General features: G+C 35.7%; 1 protein-coding gene across 5 annotated transcripts in view; it reads right to left on the bottom strand.

Annotated features, from left to right (window-relative positions):
• ARHGAP15 (Rho GTPase activating protein 15) overlaps positions 1-19,382 on the bottom strand; it is a 575,316-nt gene extending 555,934 nt beyond the window's left edge. For all 5 annotated transcript variants that reach the window (XM_064484735.1, XM_010974707.3, XM_064484738.1 and 2 more), the window contains exon 1: positions 19,233-19,382. The gene's annotated coding sequence lies outside the window, so the exon portion shown is untranslated. The remainder of the gene's footprint in view (positions 1-19,232) is intronic.
• Between the last annotated feature and the right edge of the window lie 1,477 nt (positions 19,383-20,859).

Genomic DNA, 20,859 nt, shown 5'->3' with positions numbered 1-20,859 from the left:
GCTGAGATCCCAAGATTTAAGGAAAAGCAAAGTGAACATCCACAACGAATCACAGAGTGGGGTGGCTAGATTGGAAAGCTAGGGAGAGATGGTTAATTTGAGCTGGATTAGGAGAGCCCTGTGGCTCTATTAAAGAATATGGATTTTGTGTTGTAGATCCTGGGAAACGCTGATGATTTTAAGGCATAATTCCTTTCCAAAAGACTTGGTGAAAACAGACACAGAAGAATGGATCCCTAGCCACTGAGGCTACACAATGAACAGTAGCATTCTCATGAGATGCTTCTCAATTAACTTTAAATCAGAATAAATATCACATCATCTATTTGTAAACACTAATCTTATGATAAGAGCACCCAGTGATCTGGGGGAAAAATACCCCAGAACTTTAGGAACCTCACTTGGAACTTCCAGGTGCATGCTTAATGCTTTAGGTTACCAATCAAAAGAAGAGAAAGCTAAAGGCTTCACAAGAATGAGAAAATGAAACATTTAAGGAAGAGAGGTCCAAGGGTACAATTACACCTTATTAAGAACATAGAAAAATAAAGTTAAGATTCAGTGGAACTGTTTCTGAATTTCCCTCTAGTGATCAGGTAAGCAGTAAAAAATTGAAAAGCAAATATGAACAAAATGCCTGTTCTGTTATAAGTATGTTTAGGCAGCATAAGAAATTTTATGAAATGGCAATCTCCTTAGATACACAGGAGAACCAGAAGGGGCATAAGTAATGCAATCGTCTCTCTGTTTCCTCTGTCAGTTTTGACCTAATCTAGCAAGAAATGCTGAGCCATTTTCTGCCTCTTGCATAAAAGTATCAATTAAGGGAAAGCAGGGTGACTATCTTAGGGCACTGGATGATGAAATGTCACTTAAGGAGAAAACATCAGCTGTAGAACAAGTTGTTCAGCAGCCACAGTATTAAAAAAACACTGGCAAAACAAGCAGTCTCAGACACTCCCTGGGACAGGGCTGATTCTCTGATCTTTTTTCAACAGTATCAAGTGCAAACAGTACATTTCAACCTGCAATTGCTTGTTTCCTGGAATTTTATGTTCTATAAGATTTATTTCCTAAAAGATACGACTCAGTTGCAAAGCCCTTTTATCAAGCAGATTAAATCTAATCACACATTGATTGCAGTACACCAAGCTCCTTTTACTTCTATCTTGGCCTGCCCATGTTAAAATATGGGGAAGCTGCATATTGCATAATTAGAGTTTGACAGTAACTAACAGGAGTCAGTAATTGACAGTAGTAAAATATGGCTGACATTTGTTTTATTTAGCAAATTTGTTATTGTAGCCGATTAGTCTTTCCCTAATGCTCATGTCTTCTAACTCTGAATTGACTGAATTGGATTTTAGTGCCAAAGGGACATCTCTGAGAATAGGACACTAACACAGTTCATTGTTGTGACAATGACAGCATCATTAAGGTACAATACTTCAGGGTATCTTTCTAAATGCATTTAAAAATTTGTTTCTCACTTGCTCAATTATATATGAATAAAAGCATTTTAAATATTTTTTGTGTTTATGTGTGTATATGTGTATGCCCGTGTTTGTGTATAAAGTTCAATGAATTGTCACAAACTGAAAACTCTTCTAACCATACCCAAACCAAGAAACTCAATATCATCAGCACTCCAGAAGCCCCCTGAAGCTCCCTTCCAGTCTATTCATCCCACCCCACCAAGAATAATCATCATTCTGTCTTCTTAGTTTTGCCTAATTCTTTAACTTTATATAAATGGAAATCTAGAGTATATGCTTCTTGCTGGGCTTATTTCACTCAAACGTTCATTTGTGTGCCTGACTGCTATGCAATGTTCTTTTGAGTCATCTGTGTAGAACTTTGTTAATTCTTCTTTTAGGGTGTTTGTTCTTTTCTTACTGATTTGTAGGAGTTTTGTTTATATTCTGAATACAAGTCTATTTTTAATATATATTTTGCAATAATTATCTTTTTCCCACTTGTAGGTTGCTTTTTTCTCTCTTAATGTAAACTTTTCATTAGTAGAAGTTCTTAGTTTTAATATATCCAATTTGTCATTTATCTTTTTATAATTAGTGCTTTTATGGTCCTCTTAAGAAATTCTTGCCTAATCCAAAGCCACAAAAACTATTCCTGTATTTTCTTCTAAAAAGATTTGTTGTTTGAACTTTTGTTTTTAGAACTCTGATTCTTCTGGAAATAATTTCTGTGTCTGGTGTGAGGTAGGGATAACTTTCTATATGAATTATATAATACACACACAAACACACACACACACACACACACACACACACACATGCATATAATTTAGAAGGACCTGTCATCTCTCATAATCTATCAGGGCAAGAAAGGACCAGAATCTGGCTCTCCATCTGAAGTAAACGGATGCTGGAGAGTTCTCCTACCCACAAATACTGACAATAGGTGCAGTTGTGTTGAATAATTACATAAATCTCTGTCACAGTCTTGGTAAATATTGGCAACTGGGAATCCAAGTTGAAGAGAAATATTTCTCTAGCAGGTGGGAAGAAACAACCATTCTGAGAGAAGCAATACTCAGTTCAGATCTGCAGATTGTTATCAGTTAGGAGATTTGTTACTGTCAGAGTTCTGAGCACTGAGTATTTGTTCAGAGATGGCTCAACTACCCACATTGTCAGTAGAGAGGTAGAACTTTAACCTCGGTAAGAGAATGAGGCAATGAATGACCAGGTTTCCAACAGAGGAAGTTGTGGTCAGGGACAAAACAAATGCCTAATGAGGAACGCAAGGTGTAACTTACTGAGGCACTGGGACGTGTAAATAAAGGGGGGAACATATCTGATTTGTGAATCACAAGTGCAGACTAAAAGCCATAATCACTTGTTATAATTTTTTATTGAACTCACAGAATTCCATTTCACTGGAATTAGTAAAAGACCACCTGCATTAAGCTAAGATTTATCCTGGGAGTTAGGGTCAGAAATAACTTCAGCTGAAAATGAAAAAATGGCTCTAGTAGAGAGGAAGAAGAAAGATGCAGAGCAGCGATTCTCAAGGGTCAGTGTGAGGAGCTTCATAAACATGCTAATTTCACTGCACATTCCAAAGATAGTTCCATTCAGCAGGACTGAGGAGGAGCCTGAGAAACCTCAGGTTTGGCCATCACCCCTGGTGATTCAGAAGCACACTGAACTTTGATGAGCAACAAGTCTAGAGAATTATATAAAGTTATTTTTTTATTTTATAACCACATTGTCCTAAAATTGTTACTAATTACTATGGTGTTTTATTTTTAAAACCCATTGTTAACTAGGTTCATATTTATTCACATTGTTGCTCTAAGTTTTCTGGGAATAAATTTCCCTTTGGAATATGCTAGTGGTTGAGGGGCATGATATGAATCCTAGTTAAGAATAGTGAGAAGTGAGTAGGTAGTATATAGACTGATACATAGATACATAAGTACATGAAAGTAATACTGTGAATATCCTATTTGAGATTAATTAAAATATGTTTGGCTATTCAGAACATATATCTAGTCCTAACTAATTGCTGCAAAATGAATTATTTCCCATAAATGAAAACCCTAAAAGGATTGTATCACAAGCAATCTGGGTCTATTGGAGAACTTTCAGTAAGTGTTTTTTTTTTTTTAAGGTTTATATCATGAACTTGATAAGCATGAGTAAAACAACATCAATTTGAATGCTTGGAAAACAGTTCTCTTGCCTGTTAAACATCAAAGGACGTTTGGTGTGAGGACAAAGCAAATACTGCAAAATATTGTTTTCACTCAATCTGAAATTTTGGAGCAGTGAGGCTTTGTTTCATGAAGCCAAGAATATCAAAATGGCAAAACATATTTACCAGTCCACATTATTTGAATTAAAAGTTGTTTACTGCATTTCTCAATCCTTGTCTTTCTTGGAAGTTCCTTCTGTAGGCTCCATTTATTGAATATCTTAAATTGTGTCCTTTCTAGGTTGGTGAACTAAAGGCTCTTTTGATGCTACAGTGTCTTGAATAACTTCAGCTGCATTATTAGGAACCTCAATTTAGGAGTTGTTTAGGGGGTATTTCCCTATTTAAATAAGTTGTATTTTGCTTCTCTTTTCTCAAAGTAGAGTTCAGAGGTCTCTCCCCAGGAGGTAGGAGGTAGAGGAGATGGTTAGATGCATTATCTAACTAGGTTCCAGTGTATTGAATGTCACTATAATTTGAATAGTGTAGCCCAAATTCTTTCTTAATTTAGGCTTCTCACAAAGCAAAATGTAGGGTTTTGGCTTCAGTACACTGAAGTCAAAAGGAATTCCTAAATATTTAGAGTTTTAAAATGTCTATCAGTATTATCTATTTAATTAAAAAAAAACTATTGAACAGTAATTCTTTTTCTCTCTCTCCTCCCATATCACTTACATCCACTGTCATGACTACTTCTGCAACTTAGAGATAATGACCAATTAATAGATAACACGTGATAAAATGGGTTCTACAACCACAGTTGGGCTACGTTTCCTCATCCTGTGCACTGTGAATTTCACATGGGTATGTGTGTGCATGCCTGTGTGCACACATGTTTAAACTGTGGTTACTATCATTATCCCACCCAAGGTATCTCCCCTACAACAATGCAGCCTTGTAAGTACAGATGTTCTGGTCCATATCCCATATCACATGATACTGAGAAAATCAGGGAAACGCAGGATTACTATTTTTGCTCTATATTTAGAAAAGTCAACCTTTTGGAGATATCTTTTAATGGTTAAAAAAAAATGCTTTCAGGAGGGCTGGCAGCAGCAGAATTTATTCTTCCAAATAAAGAAAATGAACCTAGTAATGAAAGGTTAACAAACAAAACAAGGACCTAAATGAAGAAGCTATACATAGATGGAGGTTTTTCATAGAACAACTGAATGTGCTAGTCAGTCTCTTAACATTTATTAGGATTTATTGTGTGTACAGAAGTTGTTTGGAGGACCCTAGTTCCCTCTAATCATTACACCCAGCTCCTGCTTTCTTAGGAGCAGCTATAAATTCAAGAAGAGGTGGAAAACCGGCAGACTGCCAACCAAATTCAACCCACAGACATATGTTGTTGGGCCTGAACAATGTTTTGGAGTGTTTTGAGTCAGTTTCCAATTAAAACATGAAGATTTTTACTTTTTAAAAAAATGTGTATGTCTGTGTGTCTTCTCTTGAAAAATGATAAGATGTGAAAAATTGGTCAACGTATGCATGGTAACTGTCAGGCAGAGATGGGCAGCTTCCACATCTTCTAAAAAGGGCAAGTTCTCTCTGATTTAGACATTCTCTACCTTCCTTCTTGATTTGATAACCTGACTCATCTGGGAGTATCTGTGACTGTGACCCCAGGTGTCAATCACCTCTAGGAGCACTGCTCCACAGATGTGTGGGTTGAACAGAGTTTCCAATGCATATTAAATCAATATCATTTCAATATATTTTTTTTAATTTTTAAATCCAAGCTGGTAGGATTTAAAGTGGAGAACAAAAGCAAGAGACTGAATTTGTACCTGTTTTAGAAAGATTATTCATTGAAGATTAACATTGTTTCATTTATTGGTACAAGTTTTTTCAACATGATCCCAAATTACCAGAATAGAATATCATGCTATGCACTGTGCTATTGCTAAGCAAGTTCCCATTTTCCCCCTCTCTGCTCTGACCTCCTTTATCATTCCTACTATATTTTGGCAGATAATCACATCCTGACTTCTTCTGATCTCTTTTCTATTTGAGTTGTGTATCCCTTCTGCCAAATTGACTGTGGGCTCCTTAAAATCAGACACTGTATTTTTTAGAGTTACTGCTCTGCATTGTATTGAGAATGTTACAGGCATTTTATGCCTGTCTGAAATCCCCTGCTTCTAATTCCCCCAGTACTGTGAGCACTTCCAACAAGTTCAGGTTTGCCACCGTGTTAGAATGCTTGTGACTCCTTGTGCCCAAGTGTCACTGGATTCTTATGTTTATTTCTTACTTCTCCACATCAAAATCTGCCAAATGGACCTGGGATACAGTGCATCATGGTCAGGGAAAGTCAGAACAACCACTGCATCTCACCTTGCCCCCATTCCTGACTCAAGTCATATTCTCTACCTAACTGCCATGCTAACTAATCTCTGATTTTCCTGTCAAGCTGATTTCTCACCCTGAAATTATGACCCACTTAATAATTTCCTTTCTTAGGGCCAGACTTCTAGCCTAGAGCCCTGTGGCCTGTAGGATGCTGCTAATTCTCCAGAGATAGCATCACAGCCACTTATCTCCTAAGTATTTTGTCAGTCGCTTCCCACTGCCACACTTTGCTGTCATTTAAATGGGTGTCCTAGTACCACCTGTCTTCACAATTAGGACTGAGATGGGTATATTCACTCAACCTCCATACATGGAATCCTGAGCAGGCTTCCTCAGGGGGAAAACAAAACAGAAGGAAAACAGAAAACTTTGCTAACTGGATCAGGAACCTAGACCCCTGACCTCCCAATATCTTTTCTTATATTTTTTCTCAGAATCATTCTGCTAGGACCCCCCCCCCACGCCTCATGAACAATCTATGGTAATACTTACAACCCTAGGCAAAAATCAGATGTAATATAAAAGAGGGTGAAGAGAATTCTGCTTTTTTCCCTCTCTCCTAGTCTCTATAATACTTCTTTGCTCCATAATACTTCTTTGCTCCATTTAATTTTAGGTCCAAGACTTAGTGGCTGCTTTTCACTTTTTGAGTGGCTCTGCGTGATGCATATTAATTCTTCAAAATTAAAGGGTATTTTTGGTTAGGATACATCTTGAGCTGCTTGAAGGAAAATTTCCATATCAACCAAAAATTGGTAAACAAGCAAGAAAAGAGTGAACCTTCTTCCTTCTCTCCCATACCACTGTTCTATACTCCCTCACACAGCTGTAATGAGGAGATAAAAGTAATAGCAATAAATTGCTTTTGATGAGTTTCATAATACTTAGTACTGAAATAAACCAAAATTATATTGGCATGATTTTTACATTATAATAAGGGGGAAAATGGTAACCATTTGATTCAAAATGGCCTGATAAAACAATTACTAATACAACTACTATTCACACTACATTTAACCTTTCTGAGCAATATTGTGTAGCAAAAACTCCACAAAGTTTTCTACATATGTTTTTTTTTTTATATTTTGTGAGGAAACTCCTTGTTTTATAGATGAGGCAACACAGGCTCAGAGAGATAAACTAACTTGCACAAAATACCATATATAATATCTAGCAAGAGGTGGAACCCAGAATTGAACTTTGCTTTTTCTGAATTTCCAGGCAGTGCTCTTAATATCTTTACTACCTTCACAAGAAATTTAAAAAGTTCCAGACCAGAACTTGGGAGAAATATGTTCTCAACATGTCCCCAAACACTTCTGTTTCTCCAAGTTTCCTTGTCTTCTATTAAATCTATCAAGGGCTCTGCTTTTCCCACTAGCTGGAATAATCACTGAAAATGATGTATGCAAAATCACTCTTAAAACTCTAAATAGAGTATGAATAGATAATAGACATTCTTACTTGTATTAATTAACTTGAACCCAACCATCGCCCTGAAGACATAAAATAAATCTTAAACAGGCAAAATAAAGAACTAAAACAAATAGGAGTGTGGAAGTAAGACCCCCTTTGCCATAGTCCAGACAAGACTTAATGGATGGCCACATTAGTGACTGTGACAATAAGTGAACACGGAGAGAAAGAAACGAATACCCCAAACACTGGCAATTGGTTGACTGTATGGACAGGAGTCCATGGAGATTCCAAGTTTACTTGTTTAGATGATTTAAAGAACAGAGAAATGAGGATTCTCTGGGGAGATCAGGTGTTTAACATGAGACATACTCAGTTTGAACTGCTGATGAGACTTCACGGAAGAGGTAATAAGTAACAACTGGAACCAGGAACAATACAGGGAGAGACGTCAAGGACAAAGATAGAGATTGAATGACCGTATCAAAGGATTACATTTAAATCATAAGAATGTATAAAAATGGCAATGTAGTCTTGTGAGAAGAAGAGAGGGCCTAAAACTGTGCCATCCACTAGAAATAATGTGCCAGACAAATAATTTAAAATTTTCTGGTAGCCACACTAAATGAGAAAAATGAAACAGGTTATTATATTAAAGTAATATATTTTAATAATATATTTATTTAACTTATTATATCAAAATTTTATAATTCTAGCATATAATCAATGTAAAGTATTAATGAGATAGTTTACATTCCTTTTGTTTGTACTGTCTTCAAAATCTGGTGTTTATTTTACACCCAATTTAGACTACTCACATTTCAAGTGCTAAAGGGCCATCTGTGGCTAATTACTACTGTAATGGACAGCATGATTCTGAGAAGGAATTTTGAGGATTTAAGGGCTAATTGGAGACATAGGGTCTAGAGTACACAGAAAAAGATAAACAGAAAAGGTACCCATAGTATGATGAAAACTAAGGGAAAAACATGTTTTCTTCCTCACATATTTTATAACATTCCTACATAAGGCAATATATGTAGTGAATAAGCAACAGGTTTTCCACAGATGGCATAGTTTTAGACATCAAACAAAGAAGGACCCTTTCAGGATATAGGGCCTCCTGAATGAAGCCCAGTATTACTTAACTGCTGACACCTAAGAGGCTTAGAAATTGTCACATGGCATGGTGAAAATAACATGGATTTTGCATTGTCCAGACCTGCGTACAAATCATGACCCAGCCTATCAAATAGCATTATAAATTTGGGCACTTAACCACTTAACCTAAGCTTCCTAATCTAAAAATGGAGATATGAAAAAGATTGATTTTTATGGATATCAAATGCTATTGGGTAGGCAAAGCATCTGATCCATAATACATGTTGAATACATCATAGCTTTGATGAGTATTATTAATAATCCCACTCTACTCGTTTATATTGATGAATGTCTCATGCTACTGAAAGCACCTAGAAAATAACATTGTCTGTTTTTGGTGACCCCATGGTTGTGTTGGAGATACGACCAGGGTAATCAACATCCATTTTCCCTCCTACATTCTACTTCCTTTAGGAGAACCATTCAGGTATGAATAGATGATGCTACACAGAGGCTCAGATCACTTAGTTTCCTATTGCATAGAGTGGAAAGATGAATATGGGCTTCATCACTCAGTTTCTAGCCTTTAAAATTCTAGGATGAAATTAACTAAAGCAGAAAGATAAATTAAAGAAACTAAATTTCCCCTTGACTCAGCACCCAATTTCCTGAATATTCTACCTTTCACAGCTCTTTTAAAAAGAAATCTCATTTTGACTCTAAGCTTGGCATTACATCAGCAGAGACTAGAACAAAAAGTTCTCTAAGTGTTTAGGAAATGTATCTAAAGGAAACATACAATTATTCAATTTTAATTCCATGAATTTAGCAAAGTAGCTTAAAATGTAAATACTTAGAGGTAGTTAGTTTATGGCAATATGTTTTCAAATGCAGGGTTATTTGTTCTCAGTTTCAGAAAAGCACCATAGCATATAATGGATCCAGGATTCCAATCCAACATTTCATCACTCACAGGTTATTCAAAATGAACCCATAACATGTCATTTGTTTGAAATACATTTCTAGCTTCTCTTCCCCTAAATTTATCTTATATATTTACTCTCAGGAGAAGTCACAAATCTCTAGAAAGCCTTCCCTGACTCTACAGCCCACAGTCAGCTTTTATATCATTTATTCTTTTACTAATCAAATATTTATCGAGTGTTTATTATATGCATACCATTGTTCTAGATTCTAGGTATTCAGTAGTAAAAAAGGCAGACAAGGTTAATACATTCAGTCCAAGGTAAAGACAGTCTCTAAGCAATTTCATAGGTAATATTAATTCACCATATCCAAAATGCCATGTAAGCAAACAACAGCAGAGCAATGAGACAGAGGGCCTGGCAAATCACGAAAAAAAAAATTGAATTAATTTAAAATAAAAGCTAAAATAAACAAATGGGACCTAATTAAACTTACAAGCTTTTGCACGGCAAAGGAAATCATAAGCAAAACAAAATGACAACCTATGGAATGGGAGAAAATATTTGCAAATGATGCAACTGACAAAGGTTTAATTTCCAGAATATGTAAACAGCTCATATACCTTAATAACAAAAAAACAAACAACCCAATCCAAAAATGAACCGAAGACCTAAACAAGCAATTCTCCAGTGACGACATCCAAATGGCCAATAAGCACATGAAAAAATGCTCAGTATTGCTAATTATCAGAGAAATTCAAATCAAAACTACAATGAGGTATCACCACACACCAGTCAGAATGGCCATCATTCAAAAGTCCACAAATGATAAATGCTGGAGAGGGTGTGGAGAAAAGGGAATCCTCCTACACCACTGGTGGGAATGTAGTTTGGTGCAGCCATTAAGGAAAACAGTATGGAGATTCCTCAAAAGACTAAAATAGACTTACCATATGATCCAATAATCCCACTACTGGGCATATGTCCAGAGGGAACTCTAATTCAAAAAGATACATGCATCCCAATGTTTACAGCAGCACTATTTACAATAGCCAAGACATGGAAATAACCTAAATGTCCATTGACAGAGGAGTGAATAAAGAAAGTGTGGTATATTTACACAATGGAATACTACTCAGCCATAAAAAGAATAAAATAATGCCATTTGCAGAACATGGATGGGCACAGAGGTTGTCATTCTAAGTGAAATAAGCCAGAAAGAAAAAGAAAAATACCATATGATATCACTTGTATGTGGAATCTAAAACAAGAAAAAAGAAGGCACTAATGAACTCATCTACAAAACAGGAACAGACTTGCAGACATAGTAAGCAATTTATGGTTACTAAGGGAAAGGGGGTGGGAAGGGATAAATTTGGGAGTTTGAGATTTGCAAATGTTAACCACTATATATAAAAATCGATTAAAAAACCAGATTTCTTCTGTATAGCACAGGGAACTATATTCAGTATCTTGTAATAACCTTTAATGAAAAAGAATACAAAAATGAATATATGTATGTGTATGTATGACTGGGACATTGTGCTGTACACCAGAAATTGATACATTATAACTGACTATACTTCAATTTTTAAAAAAAAAAGTATAATAGAAAGTCATTTGGAATGTTGTAAAGTTGTACATTTAAGTCTTAAGAAAGTTACTCTGGCTACTCTTTGAAGAATGACTATTATATAAAAAGTAGAATCAAGGAGATGAGTCAGGAGAATTCTGCAGTAACAGTGGTAGAGGTGATAAGAAGTGATTAAATTTCAGATATTTTGATATACATTTTCCCCTTGCTTAATGTCTAATTCATTCCTGCTAAGAGAAAATCAGTGAAATAAAATACAGATATCCAATCAATACTTATAAGTATAAAAAGGCATGAATAGATTCTTAAAATGGGTTTATGTAAGTAGTAGCAACAATTTTTTAAATTGTTGATAAAATACAATATAAAAAGTTTATTTATTAAATTTCCTTTTTTCTGTATTTTTTTTTCACCAATATTTCAAATGTTTGTTAGACTTACAGGTTTTTTGTCTTCAGAGCATATTTAATGATAAATTACAGCACAGAAAAACAATTTTAGGGCCAAAAAAACCTAACTGGGAGATTCTACAATTTGCTACCTCTTCAACCTTCTTGAAAGTTCATGAAATGTTCAAATTAACATTACTCCATTTATTTTGTATGTTTTTTCTCTAACTTGAAACTAGAAGGTAAATCAGTAAGCATGGTTTTATCTAAAATTATGATAGTATCTAAATGTCACATATTGTAATATATTCATTTTGCAGGTTTGGGGGGAATTCATTACACTACACCAACAAGCAAAAAAAATTACCAAAAATTATAATAGCCATTAGTCTGAAAAAAATATATCATTTTTGAAGAGTCATTACTAAGAAAAGTAAACAGGATTATAGGAGGTAAGCCAGTATTTTGCAGGCTTTGCTTATTGCTGATTAATTGGATGTGGTTTGGGGTAACAAGTGTGAGAGATAGAGTGGAAATGAGGGTAATTGTTAATTTATTGTCCTGAACAGAGAGATGAATAGTGGTGCCATTAAATGAGATAAATGAAAATAGAGAAGAAGCAGGCTGGGTTAGGGGCAGGTGAGGAGTAATTAAGAGCTGTTTTGAACATACTTATTTTGATGCCTCTATGAAGCATTCAAGTGGAGATGATAGGTAGACAATTTAATTTACAGTTTAAGTGCTAAAAAAAAAAAGGTTTGGTCTTGAGATCTAATTAGAATATAGTTAGTGTTATACTCCATGGCACTACACAAGATCACCTAGGAATAAACTAAGACAAGAGCTAAAAGAAAGGTAGAAATCTGAAGATTGAGTGCAGGATATTTTAACATTTAGAAGGTTGGATAATGAGGAAGAGTCAGAGACAGAGAAAGAGCATCCAATCAGTTTGGAGGAAAACTGGGAGAATGAAATATCCTAGAAGTCAAATGAAGAGAGAGCTTCAAGAGGGAAAAGTGTTCAGTTGCATCAAATGCAACTCAGATGATGGATAATACAATCACATAGAAATAGCCATTGAGTTTGGCAAAATGAAACCACTGGGGCTCTGACAATATCATGTTCTGTAATATTTCTATGGCATTACATTTATACTTATAAATTTATATTTAAATTCTTGTGCTTATGCACTAAGCTATCAAAGAAGTTTTCACTGGCTAGATAGCACATATACATGTATATGTGTGTATTATCTTTATTATATTAAAGGTACTGTTCTATGTACACTGCTCCACTTCTTTTTTTCTTTTGGTAATATCCTGGAGATAATCTGGGAGATAATCTAGCCATAGTAATTCCAATGCACTTGGCTAGATTCCCCAGTAAGTCCAAGTATAACACAGTGTACTTAGTTAGAGCTCAGCATTATTTATGGAATTGAACTGAATTGAGCTGATATCCACTGAAAGAGAAAATCAGTTTTAAAATTTACAATTGTACTGTGTGTTGTTGACAAAGCCAATTTTAAAATAAGGTATTCTGCCTATTCTTTAGCACCCTCTAGAGAATCCCTCTCATCAAATGTGCTTTCCTACGATTTCAAAGACAGAATCCACGAAGCATGCATTCCCTCCACTTCCTCTCCTCACTTCATTTTATCTATATCTTATTCATCTACATACACACTTGTTAACGTGCTCTGTCTCTGTTTTTGGTTAATTTATCTACTTGAGCTAGTGATTGCAGCCATTTGGCTTAGTATCCTCTAAGACTTTGTTGGATATCTGGACATTTTTTTTTCTTGATTTTCATTCTTTTTCTCTTTTCCTTCAGGTCAACATTCATATGTCATTCTTTTAAGCTACTGCTTATTTCAAGCTTTATAAAGAGAGTATTTTACATATGCTAGTCCCAGTTCCTTCTTTTAACATTTCATTCTAGCCTCGAATGTGACATACCTTTGGCCCTTAATTATACAGCTGAGAAAGATTGTATTCTCTTATTAAGAAAAACAAATAGGCCTTTAATCTTTTAAAAACAAGCTCAACCTCAATCATAATAACAGAACTCTTACATAAAACTTCATTGGGATACATTTTTTTACAGATTGGCAAAACCTGAAATGTTTCATAACTCAATCTATTGGAAAAGGTACATGGCTTCCATCAGCATTCTAAGTGCTGATGGAAGTTCAAAATGTTACAACTAACATAAAGGATAGTTTGGCAATTAACTATGAAAATTATTTTTTCTCTTGGCTTATAAATAAATAGGAATTCATTCCATAGCTGTATTTTCAAGTGTACACAATTATATTCCAACATTCTTTGTATTTAGTAAAAAATAATTAAAAACATCAAAATTAAGTATGACATCCACACACTAGATTACTGTACAGGTACAAACAGAATTAGACAGTTTCTTGTTTTTATTATTAAAATATCTTCAAGATATTGCTAAAAGGAAAAAAACAAGTGGAGAGGTGTATATAGTATACCACCTTTAATATAATAAAGATATACACACACATACGTGTATATATATATATATACATATTTGCTTTTGCATAAAGATAATATGAAGGATTAAAAAAACTATTAAAAGTGGTTGCCTGTTTGGTTAAGGTGGGAGTAAACAGAGGTATATAAAAATAGTGTAAGAAAGATTTTCACTCAAATGTTTATATTTAGGTTTTATTTGTTTTTAAAACATTTCACTGTATCACTTATTCTCAAATTAAAAAGAAAACAAAAACAAACTTTCATAATATGAAAAAGAAATCATTATAACCACAATCTATAAGAACCTCGAGGCACCTTGGGGAAGTGAACGGGTCACTAGTTTTACAGGAATACCTCCCTTTACTAACTACAGCCACTTCTGCAAACCACCCTGAAGAGCATGTTACCAACAGTGAGGTATATGAAGGAAGCAAATAAATCGTGACACTAGATAGCCCACCCAGATGCAAAATGTGGACATCCTATTATGTATTTCCCATGCTCATCAACCCTGTTGTTACATAAAACCTTTAGCCATAATCTGCTCGGCAGGTCCACTCTATTAGAGGCTGAAACTATCTGCCCTGACCTCCTACTAGTATACGTCTACCTAACAAAGCTAGACAACTCACTCTTCCTTGGAAATTCTCTGATACTCCATGTTTTTGTGCCTTGACACCATTCCCTTCCTGTCTCTTAGAGTGCTTCTCATCGCCTCAGCCCTAGTTTTTTCTGGAAACTACCACAGTGGTGCCCCGTTATCCACGGGAGTCACATTCCGAGGCCTGCAGTGAACGCCTGAAACTGTAGACAGTACCAAATCCTGTCTATACTATGCTTTTTCCTCTACACACGTACCTAGTTTAGCTTAATTTATAAATTAGGCACAGTCAAAGACTAAAAACAGCTAATAATAAAGTAGAACAATTTTAACAGTCTACTGTAATAAAAGTTGTGTAAATGTGGTGTCTCACGCGCAAAATATCTTACTGTACAAACTGAATACCTTTTTCATCTTAATTAAACACTCACCACGTACTGGGGCCATAACTTTTGCAGTCTGAGGTGCGACAGCAAAACGAACGCGAATTTTTCTTTCCTTCTTCACAATTTCACGAATAGAAGATTCGGATTTGTTCTTACCGTAGGTCTCCGCAAAAGAGATTTTTCTCTCTTTCATCTTCCCATTAGAGGAAGCACTTTACCGCTACCCGTGGGCATATCTGAATTGCGAGCCGCACTACGCTTGCGCCTTGGGGCCAGTATTAAGTGAAATAAGGGTGACTGGACCGCGCAGCTGCGAACCTGCGAACGCCGATCCCACAAGCAAGGTGGCTGCTAAGAGACTAACGGGAAATGTCTGACGAGTTCACGCCCCGGGCCCGACAGCGCGAGATTTCCTCAGGCTCCTCAGAATGGTGAGTAGTTTAAAACTTCCGGATTGTTTCTGGTATTTTCCCTTTAACATTTTTGGGCGTGTCTGAGGGTGGGTAACTGAAACCGCGGAGAAGGGAGACGCCTAAACAAATATTTCTTCCCAGACTGTCCTGTTATCTCTGACTAGATATGACCAAACGATACAACACCTGCAAAATTCTCTAGTTTACTGCCTGGCACGTAACGGGAAAATAAATATGTTCCACGAAATTCTGAATCGTAATAGAACATTTCATATATATTTTTATGGTATGACAAATTTTGTTGGCACTATAATTATTAGTGCAATAATCATATTAGATGATAAGCTTTTAGAAGCTAAGTATGAGGGGGAGGGGTTTATATATGGAGTAGCTGCTGAAAAACATTTTAAAATTCAGTTTAATTGAAACACTCGCTTTATTCAGACGTACCCTTAAACTGCCACTGTGTTTGATCATAGAGTCTGGAAAATTTGAGTATGTAATGCTTTTAAATGTGCCCCTATGTGGCTATGTACTGGTTTTTCTGTGACTTTTACCTATTAAGTCACCTTTCCTCCGAGGGAAACATTTTAGTTCCTCAGTATGGGGACCCCTCTTTTCAGCTGAGGGTCCATACGTTGTGGGGGCAGGTGGTTCATTAAGACAAGAGTGGGCCAGTGCCGCAGCCTGGTCACTCAGGGTGTCTGTGTCTCAGAGGTGACCCACGTCAGCCCAGTCTGATCTCAGTCTGAGATATCTTTGCTGTGATGGTAGGAGAAAGGCATTTTTTTTTGTAAAGAGTTTGCTGAAAGGGTCAGATGTAAACCTCAAGCTTTCTGGCCAACTTAGTGTGATGTTCTGCCAGAGACTGCTTACAGCAAAATGAAAAAAGAGAGCTAAAGAATGAAGAAAACGATCTTCATAACTGTGAGCTCCTGGACCCAGCCTGTCTGACTTCACTTTCCTTAGATTTTCGGTTATACAGATCAGTGCCTATCTCTGTTGCCCACGCTGATTTTAACTTTTTTTTTCTATCGTTTGCAAACAAAAAGAGTTTTGTCTACTACCAGCTGAAATTTAGAATACTTACAAGCACATTTTAAAGTTTAGCTGTGTAACATTTATCCTGCCATGGAAAAAATATGGTACCCAAAGTGTTAAATTCAGGATAGTAAATAATTTTTAAAATACATATGTAAAACAATTGATTATGTTAAGTATTTCTCAGAGTGTGGGAATACCAAAATAGTCTGAAGATGTAGTGTAATTAATTTTCATCTACTACAAGAAAAGTGTGTATTTCTTCAGGAATATCTTAGAGAAAAGGACACATCTCTGTGATGGACCCTTTGTATAAAACATTCTTAGAAATTTAAATGCCACAGACAGGACCAGTGGTTAACAAAACACTTTTTCCCCCCAAATATTTCCCCCAAACTGTTTGTCATGGCATCAGTCTCCTCACCTGAGACTGAGGTCTTCAATATTTAGCTGTTCCTTTGGATCCTGTTTGCTAAGAGACCTTATTCAAATTCTACTGCAAGGAGTAGTGGAGATCTGGATAAGAAGTTAGGAGAGAAAAAAGCCCTGGAGTCTTCTCCTGTGCACAAGGATTATTTTTATCAGATGCCCTAAGTGCTGGGAAATAGGATGATTATGTTCTAAGAACAATGGGTGTGGGATGGAAGAGAAAAGTAGAGTCTATTTCTCTAGGTACCAAGGCTTGGGGACCTGAAGTTAGGAACAGAGCAGGCCACTCCAGGACAGAGCATTAAAAAAGGACAAGAAAAGGAGTATTAATGGGGAAGGGGAGAATATCTCCTTCTGAATTTTGCTGAATCCTGGCCCCAAGTGGAAATGTATATTTTTTCACAAATCAGCTTTGAAATGACTTTCCAAATGAGATCCTCCACACTATTTTTATTTCACCAAAATTTGTTTCTTATTCACTTAAAATGTATAAAGATACAGTAACTCATTTGTGATTTACCCTCTCAAGATTTGGTCTGTATGCTCAAGAGATAACGCATTACAAATTTTTACAAACAGCTCTGAGAGCATTTTAGTTTACAAGTCTTTCTTCTCAACTTGTGGCTCTTCATAAATCCATGTTTAGTATATTTAATTAATTCTTAATTTTACACACACTCCATCAAACATTTCCATTTTAATTTAATGGTTTCTGTAAGAAACAATCATTTTAGAAGGAATTTAGCTTTTAAAAATATTAAATCACTTAAAAAACTGTGGTGGACTTTTTTTCAGTGCCAAATGCTTATGTGGATATTCATTCTTGCTAAAGTGTAAGTACTACATATATTTATTCATGTGATGTTCTCTTATAATCAAATGAAATAAAGTAATAACTTATCAACCCAAACTATCTGAATTATACAGCCTTTATAGATGCAGAGGCTCAGAACCACAATATCAAGGACAGATTTAAGTAACGCTTCCCATTGTGAGGGAACACAGCAAACTGAAAAGCTAATCAGAATATCAAAGCAAATACATATTGCCAGGGTTCTTTTACACTCTAATAATAAAAAATGTATTGAACATCAAGTCCTAATCTCTACTTTTTCATAATCAATTTAATTGTCCACAAGTAGCTAGCTTCAGTATTGACAACTGAAGAGGTCTTAACATGGAGTGTACTAGTATAACTAATAATTTCCTACCAAATTGACCACATCAAAAAAAATTTATGAGTCTTTCAATAGAAGACAATAAAAGAAAAGAAAATTGTTGCCACTTATCAACCCTATAACTATTTTTTAATAACACAAAAAAATAGGTGTGGGGGCCATCATTTCCCTCATCCAAGAGCACAATAAAAATAATATCATGGAAGAGTGGATCATATCTGGAGCTTTCATTAAAATTCCTTCCAAAATCCACAGTCAGATCTATTTTAGGTATTTGTCTCTGAGATTAGTAATACTTTTATATTTTTTGTACATATATTACAGCATACAAAGACATTCTGTAAAAGCAAGAAGTGAATATAAAAGAAAAGTTCTTGTCAGTTTATGATTAACAAATCCTTTTAATTTCTAAGGTTATTGTTTTGGAAATCTCAAAGAAGGAAAATTATATAGTTAAGTAAATAACAGAAATGTATGTCTAATTTGCCTCTTTTCCCAGAAGTAACCTTCAGTGAAGTAAGCTGTGACTTCTCTTTTAAACATAGAGTTTGCTTATGAAATAGAAAAGTTCTCATTTCACCCTATATCTTAAATAAAATTTAGGGGGAAGAAATTAAATGTCATGATAAAGAGCTTTCTTTTGCATTTTAAAATTTTCTTGCTTTTTAATAGCTATTTAATAAACTACACATTTAATAAACTATACCTTTCCAAAGGTTTCTAATGCAAACTTTAATACAACACTTTACAGTATCTTTCACGCTGCATACAATTCAGATATTATTTCTTACTGTTACAAAGTGCCCTTTTCTCTTTTTTGTCTGAATCTTGAATAGTACATGCTTTAATGAATCGGTCAGTTAAAGATGCAAAGTCCTACATTTTCTCCAGTAGTTATTTTTAAAAGCACTTTCAAACTAAAACTATATCTTATTTTATCTTTAATATTTTTGTATGAAATCTTAGTATATCTTTAAAAGGATTTTAGAATTTAACAGTTGCAAATATAAAAACAATATTCTTTTCTACACCAAAGGAAACAAACTGGTATTTTAATTACAAGTGAAAACATCACAACTTTATAGGAAGAGTTTATACGTTCACAGAGAAACGCAGGATACTCTGCCAAACATTTTCAAATTGAAATTGCACGCCCAATATGAAGTTAAATGCACTTACCTTTCCTCAGTGCTGACCTGTTATTGAAACTGCCATCAACTTCTAACAGTTAATGACTCTTTCAACAAAAACGGAAAACAGTAAAGTCACATGTCGTAAGAGTAGGCCTAGGTTGGATGCTGCTTAATTTCAGTACTGGAGAAAAAAAAAGCAGGGGGTGGGGTGAGCACAAAAACTTTTAAATAAAACCACTTCCTGCGTAGATACGGTTAACCACACACATCACATCATTTCTCAATTTAAAGAAATTGTCTTGTATAGGCAACAATGTTGTTATTTTTCAATGTGATTTTCAATTTTCAGACACTACGCACTTGTAAGGGTTTCATCAATTCTGATTTAATGGGGCAAAATGTGCGGTTAAAAATTTAGCAGGGGAAGCAGCAGCCTGGTAAGCACTGGGGACACTTCCTCTTTCTCTGCCTTCTAACAAGGGCTCAAAGACTAAGCCTCTGTTCTCTTTCGTCGGCTGGAGTGTGTCCACATGCCTTCGGGAGGCTCCACTTACTGACTTGAGAAGATAAGGGCCACCTCCAATTCACAGAGCTGGTGACAGAATCTCACTCATGCAGGGACCCACAAAGAATTACTAAGTTCATGAGGCTTTGGACAGGTTGCATTACAATCTCAGAACACAGCCCAGGGCCCCGCTGTCACCTGGGGGAAAGGAAAGTGCTCATCTAGCACATGCTGTGGCATTTGCTCTGGTGGTGGCTCTCACACAGGTGTGTCCTCCCTGACAGTTTCCTAAGTAGTTCTGAAATCTGCTGAAGAGCTTTTACTCTGGCTGAGTGCTTCATTTCGTGGCCTGATTTAAGAAGAAAAATAAAATAAAGGATCCAAGGGGTATCATTTTGGCATGCTGCTATGTGCCCATCTATGTCAAACTTCAACCAGCCCAAGACATATTGGGGGGGTGGGGGCTCAAAATAACTACAGGGTGTGCATCTTTATTGAACCATGAAGTTCAAGAAATAAGCTCCTGGATGTCCAGGCTTGGCAAGATATTTGGAAAAAGAATAGCTTCCCTTCCAAATATATAAGAAAGTTAAATCACACTCTCTTGTCACCAAAACCAATTAGACTAGAAATCATTGGTGTGGAATGTTTGGCACACATAAAGACAATCTTTGAAAATATATTTGACATATATGGCCCAAAGTAAGCATAGCATGTTTATGAAAATTAATCTAATTTCCTGAGGACTCTCCTTTTTAAAATCATATTTCCAATTAACCCTAGAACTTACTGTCAGTTGTCATTCGGGGATGCACCTTTTTAAGTTTTTAAAGCCCTGAAGATTTGTACCCAATATTCCTACCTAACATTGAGGAGACTATAGAACATCATAATGAAAGTGAGGAAACCATATTTCAGGCTTTAGTTCTGACACTGCTGTTTGTTTAACCTTGGCCAAGTCACTTAAGTTCTCTGAAATTCAGGTTGTTTTTCCATATAATAGGACATGCAAATAAAAAGCATCTATCTCCCAGAATAAAATTGTTAGTTGGTATACTTGGCAGCCTCCCTGGGTGAAACCTGAAACTGGCCCCTGTACAGTGAGGGCAAGAAAAGGCCAAAGAAAGAGGTAGACTACTCCAGATTGGGAGGTGGCAGGTTTAATAAG

The sequence above is a fragment of the Camelus dromedarius genome, chromosome 4, assembly GCF_036321535.1.
Source record: "Camelus dromedarius isolate mCamDro1 chromosome 4, mCamDro1.pat, whole genome shotgun sequence".
Lineage (NCBI taxonomy): Eukaryota > Metazoa > Chordata > Mammalia > Artiodactyla > Camelidae > Camelus > Camelus dromedarius.
Note: the sequence above shows the minus strand (reverse complement) of the source record. Positions and strands in the feature narration are given on the sequence as shown.